Genomic DNA, 6,278 nt, shown 5'->3' on the forward strand with positions numbered 1-6,278 from the left:
TAGTGCCAATTGGGCATCGTTTAAATGCCACGGCCTACCTGAGCATTGTTTCTGACCATGTCCATCCCTTTATGACCACCATGTACCCATCCTCTGATGGCTACTTCCAGCAGGATAATGCACCATGTCACAAAGGTCGAATCATTTCAAATTGGTTTCTTGAACATGACAATGAGTTCACTGTACTAAACTGGCCCCCACAGTCACCAGATCTCAACCCAATAGAGCATCTTTGGGATGTGGTGGAACGGGAGCTTCGTGCCCTGGATGTGCATCCCACAAATCTCCATCAACTGCAAGATGCTATCCTATCAATATGGGCCAACATTTCTAAAGAATGCTTTCAGCACCTTGTTGAGTCAATGCCACGAAGAATTAAGGCAGTTCTGAAGGCGAAAGGGGGTCAAACACAGTATTAGTATGGTGTTCCTAATAATCCTTTAGGTGAGTGTATATATATATATAGATATATATATAGATATATATATAGATAGATATAAAATCTGTTTAGATGTATGCATTTTATTTGTATGACAATCTATACAACTCTCAAATATTTGATTTGATGAATATATTGTTTTATATTCCATGCACATTTTCTCTGTGCAGAGTTTTTATTACAATAACCAAATCAAATGCACATTTTCCCTCTCATATCTCTGATTTATGCAGCGCAGTATTTCAGCATTCAATAAAATAAAATCTCTAATCTCTAAGTATATAGTTGTTTTGGAAACATTTTATGAAAATTGGCATTTTGGAAGACACTAAAAAACTAAAAAATAATAGATAAAAAAAAATATATTTATACATAAACACACACTAAGGTTATTAACTGCTTTCAGCAACCTTGTCCCCTGCTGTTTTAAAAATAATTGGGATGTAACATTATGGGAGCCTTTACGAGCTCTAATCCTTAAAGCAGCTGACATTTCAAGGCAACCATCTGAAGGTTTAATCAATTAAAGTATTGAAATATTAAACGGGTTTTCATAGAAAAAGGTTTAAGACTGAACAAAATCCCTCGAGATGGAAAATCTCATTTAAGATGTAGAGGAACCCAGGATGCTTCTGAGAATAGGTGCAACAAACCCAATTAATAGAGCCTAAAACTTTCTTTTTAGACGCACTAGGGGAACATTGCTGCGAAACCGTAACTGTACAATCCGTGAGAAACGTCGGGATCGTTGCGGGACCAATGGAGGCCGATTTCACCACCTGGATCAGTACTGTTAAAGCCAGGCAAGATTTCCTGCAGGTAAATGTGTCCTAATCTGAAAAACACACTTGAGATCGGTATCCACAACAAAGCAGCCTTGTGTCAGAGGAAACGCAAGGTAATTGGTTAATGTGAGGAGGGCATTCTGTCGCCCCCGTGCTGGGAAGAGAGATGACTTTTGCCACAAGCTGTCTAAGCCTGAAGCTCTGTGGCTCCTTGCAGAGATTTCTCTTCTGATGTGAGAAGCAGCCTCCTTGGCTTTTGTCCAGGCCTCCCAATCCAGCGCTTCGGAGAAGATAGTGCTTGAAGAAACATTTTTGTAGATGTTTTTTCTTACTAAAGGGCACTGGCAGCGCCGCACTTCTTCCTCCTCTTTCAACTGAAAAAACGAAGGAAAATGAAGTTATTGGTTAAAATCTCACCTCCTTTTGGAGTTTGTGACCTTTGCGTGGAGGGGTTGTGCACAATTTTGGACTGCTGTCTATTTTACAGCACTTTGGAAAAGGCTGACATCAACCTTGGGTCTGATCTCTTATATTATGTAAATTTTTCACGAATGTAAATCTGCTCTGGTTGCTATAAATATCCTCCCCCGAATGTGCCAGGGTTGATGGGAGAGAGCTGTCAATTAGGGCCGCTGGGGAATGCAAGTGAAGAGGAGACGGTACTACACAGCATGAAAGATAAACAGGCTCTTGAGAAACAAACTTGCATTTTTTTTATTTTGTTTTTTAAATGACAGTTTTGCTTTCTTCAACAGAAATCTTATTTACTGACTTATTTATTTGCCATATTTTGTCTTTTCTCTGTCTTTTATTGAAAACCACACAAAAGTAAGACTTTGGCCTAGTTTAAAACATAATTTTGACCTACCCAATCCTGGTAATCCCAAGCAGAAGAAAGAATGGTGGTGTGATGTGGGTTTATTTTACAGTCAATCATATCTCTGTTTTTGTATTAGATTTTTTATTTTTTATTTGAAAAGCTTATTTCAGTGAATTCAGAAATTAATATGGACATTTTAAAATAGTCCTACTAAAACCAGTTTACCACTTTTAATTAATCATAAACAGGAGCTCAGTGTACAGTACTATTTGAATAAGTGATTCAACTGGTCTTTTAGATTTTCTGGTTTTAAGGTAGGTGAAATGTAGATTTGATTATGTGTAGAATATGGTTTACCTTCTCCTGTGAAGTTGGTGTAGTTTGGCTTTATAAACACTAGAGGGTGCCTGAGTGGTTCTTGCTACTGCAGTAATGAACTGATGAAAGAAACAGAATCTGAAAAAAGTAATTTCCATCCGTTCTCAGTCACAGATTATATGTTGAGCTAACTGAGCTGACCTGTATCTCAATTATCCATAATGAAGGGATAAGAAATACTAACACAAACCCCTTTCTCACTACATTAATACCAACATACCTTACAAACAAGTAATTTAAGTACAGCTTCCAAAAGAACGGCTCCTGTCTAAAACATAGTCCAGAAGATCTGACAAATATCCGCCAGGTTCCATCCACGTCCTGTGTGGCAAACCACCTAAAAAAATGACAAGTTGATACATTAATGTATTGCGATGGTTGTGTGCGCTCTGGCACCCGGTTACCCACGGCCACCTGCTGCGTGTTTCTCGCTTTTTAGAGCGTGGGTTTGTGTTGCTCTGCTAACCGGAGAGACACAAACAAATCCGGAGAGGGGCGAGGAGAGCTGGAGAGGAGAGAGAGCGCTGCATTGAAGTTGCCCAGTCCTCGCCTAGGAGATGAGCAGCCTGCGACAGCTGGGGAGCAGGCGTCTCGGTTGGTCCCTGTTTAAAAGTTCTCATTCCTCCTTTTCTTTTTCTTTCTCCAAAAGGTTTGCAGTCTTATATCATCATTACAATAACAAGAATACTAACACGGCCACAGTAACAGAATTTGGTCAATCCATTAAACCAACACACAGACAGATTCATCTTCTTCACTGGTTCACTGGTACATTTATTGCTGACAATGAGTGGGGGTTCAGTCAGTTGCATCTTGATGTGATTATTAGATCTATTCACACACAAACTGCACACCACATCAACTTTATTTCCTTCCAGCCCACGTGAACAGCGAGTTCTCCGCTAGCAAGCTCCTATCCATTAACATTTTTTGAAGATGGCAGACTGCAGGGAGAAGGTCTGAAATGAAATTGGCCGTCTTCCGTTTGGGATCTCGCGCACGACTACTTTTTCATTTCCACACCTCCAGAAAACGGAGCTGCGGGAACACGATCCCATATCTGTGTATTTGTGGGCCGCGGCACGCGTTCTAACGGCCCCAGGTCTCCTCTCTCGTATGACTCGGCGCGGCGGGTACTTACTGGAACGCGCTGTGCAGCCCTCGTGGCGCGGCGCTCGCAAATTGCCAGATGCATCGCCCGCTGTGGTAATATTGAAATTGCAGGCCTTTGATTTCGGAAGAAAAATGTTTTCTGTTATCTGACTTTTTATTTGTTTTGTATATATAAATATCTTTGATTACCATGCATGTCATCGAGCTTATTAAGTGTTCTGTTGGATCTAGGGTTTGTTAACATTTTCTTCCTCTCTCCCCTCCCTCTGTGTTTGTGTTTTTAACCCTCCCACTGTCTAATCAGAAGTCTTTTTCTGGCAGTAATTGCTTTAATCCAAAGCCAGTAATGGGCTTTTAATTTTTACGTCCTGTCTTTTAGTTTTTTTCTTCCTTTTTTTCATAACAATTAGATCTTTTTTTTTTTTTTTCTCCCTGACAGGCTTTGCACTTCTTACATGATTAATATCAAACACCTCTTCCCGATTTTCCTGCTGTGAGAGCGTGTGATATGAACTGCAGTCTCCAAAGATTTGAACCAAAAGCCACCCATCGATACACAAGTTTAGGATGCACGGTTTGGCCTGAGGGAGTTGGGCCCTCAACAAACACACCAGCCTTTCTTCTTTATGCGACTGCTAAGGCAAGTCAAGACACCCACACGCTGAAGATAATTACTTTGTCATTCCTCCTGAATGTTTACTGTGACTTATTAATCCACCTCAAATCCCCTTCACTTTTATTTTTATCTCTGCTCTTGCCATTTACCATTTAAGCATTTAACAAAGTAGTGAGGACAGGACTCATCTGGAGGAATAGGGAGAACAAGTTACCCTCCGAACCTCGAGGCGGTTGTGTGGCAGCGAGTTTTCAATGTCACACAGGCAGCCGTCACGGCGTACAGCGAGGCAGGTTCATCAGAGAGGGCGGGGGGGGTTACAGGAGGCGGATGACAACATGGACATCATAGCAATTCTCCCGAGTTCTGTCACAAAGCACTTTTACCGAAGGAAAGTGGCATTGAACTACACACTAGGGATCTGGAAGGTCACAAAGAACTGCTCCAGTACACAATGCAAAATATTGGGATATATCTAGCGAACGTGCAGGGGATTTGAAGCAAAAAGTGTATTCCATTTCTCCTCGTCTCGGTGTTTGTATTCGTATCCGCTAATTAATTTGTAAGAAGAACAAATGCTGACAACCACTGTGATCTAGCTTCAGAAATATGAGCCGGCACAATTAATTAAATGAAATCGCTCAAAAAGTAAACTCTACAATCCTCTCTCCGTCTGAAGACGCTTTTAAAATCGTATTCCCTGCGTGCCGTCCCTCGCACAACATCTGAACCAGTGGGAGTTTGGTTAATGAAGATTGGGGGAAGTAAATGAGAAGACTGGGCTATTGTGTTTGTATAAACTTTAATGGACTAGAAAGAAAATAAAAAAATCACACACGGGGATATTAAATAGTCATTGATTATCCTCACAGAATGCTACCAAACACAGCTTCCTATTAGTGCACTGTGTCACACCAATGACTTATTTTAATTAAAAAAGAATGGTTCAATCAGAAATGTCCAGATCAGATGCTATCCTCTTGTTTTCCAACTATCCATCTATGTTAATAGAGGTCAGAAGAAGGGATAGGAAGGTGGGAATGTTTGTTTGTTTCAGTTTGATCAGATTGCTAACCCAAAACAGCATCTTTAAAATTACAGAAAATTGGGACCATTAACACAAACAAAAACACATCATACTTCTCCCTGCACAACATCCTCTTTCTGTCTTTGACGCCGAGACAAATCCATATCATTTTGTGGATTTTCTAGCGGTTCTACTTTAATCTTCATTTGCATTTTTCCATCATTGGGAAAGATAAGCAATTTGAAGATTTTGTTTCCTGATTACCCGAGGTTTAGACCATTCTGATAGTTGTGCTTTTCAGTTCTACTCGGGTGTATGAAATGGGATTACACAATGAACAGCGCGCAGTACACACACAAACACGAGTGCTCATGTAGTTCGGATGTTCGGAGGCACGCGTATGTTGACTGCGAGGACGCAGCTGCAGATTCCCGTCTTCCTCACCCTAAAATGAGCTGACACAGCCTCTCCTCTTGCTCAGATAATAAGGAGTGTGCCAAACCTCTTCCTCTCTGGGAGCAGACAGAGATCAGACCTCTGACCCCAGCGTTGGAAGCTCCCTGTGTAAACCCATTGATTCACACAGTCCCTGCACTGAAAGTGGTACAGGACTCGGATTTGTCAAACCACGTTGCACAGGCCGATTAGGGATTCGGTCAAGAAACAGCAAGAAATAAACTACCATTAATTGCACAAGCAGGAAAACAAAAACTCCCCCCAGCACAAATCTGAGCAAATGTTTATTCTAAAGTAAAGATTATTTCATTTATGGTTGATCGTCGAAGAACATAGAAAATAACTGCTTTTAAATGCATTTGCACTATTCCATAATGAGGGGAAAACAAAGCAACAGCTTGATAAAATAGCGTCACAAAGGGAGATGACAGCCAGTGTAGAGCTGTCATGCCATGCAGAATTGCTGTTGCTAAATCTCTTTAAAGCAAGCATGGTATCTAGGTCAATTGTTTAAACGTCATGTCTATAACTGCTACCAATGATCGGTGGTGGTTTGGTTTACGTTTTCTTCCCCATGCAGTAGGCCTAAACCATATCAATTTAAGAAAAGGTTAAGGTATGTGCTTTGTATTTTTATATCAGTT

The sequence above is a fragment of the Amia ocellicauda genome, chromosome 19 (assembly GCF_036373705.1).
Source record: "Amia ocellicauda isolate fAmiCal2 chromosome 19, fAmiCal2.hap1, whole genome shotgun sequence".
Lineage (NCBI taxonomy): Eukaryota > Metazoa > Chordata > Actinopteri > Amiiformes > Amiidae > Amia > Amia ocellicauda.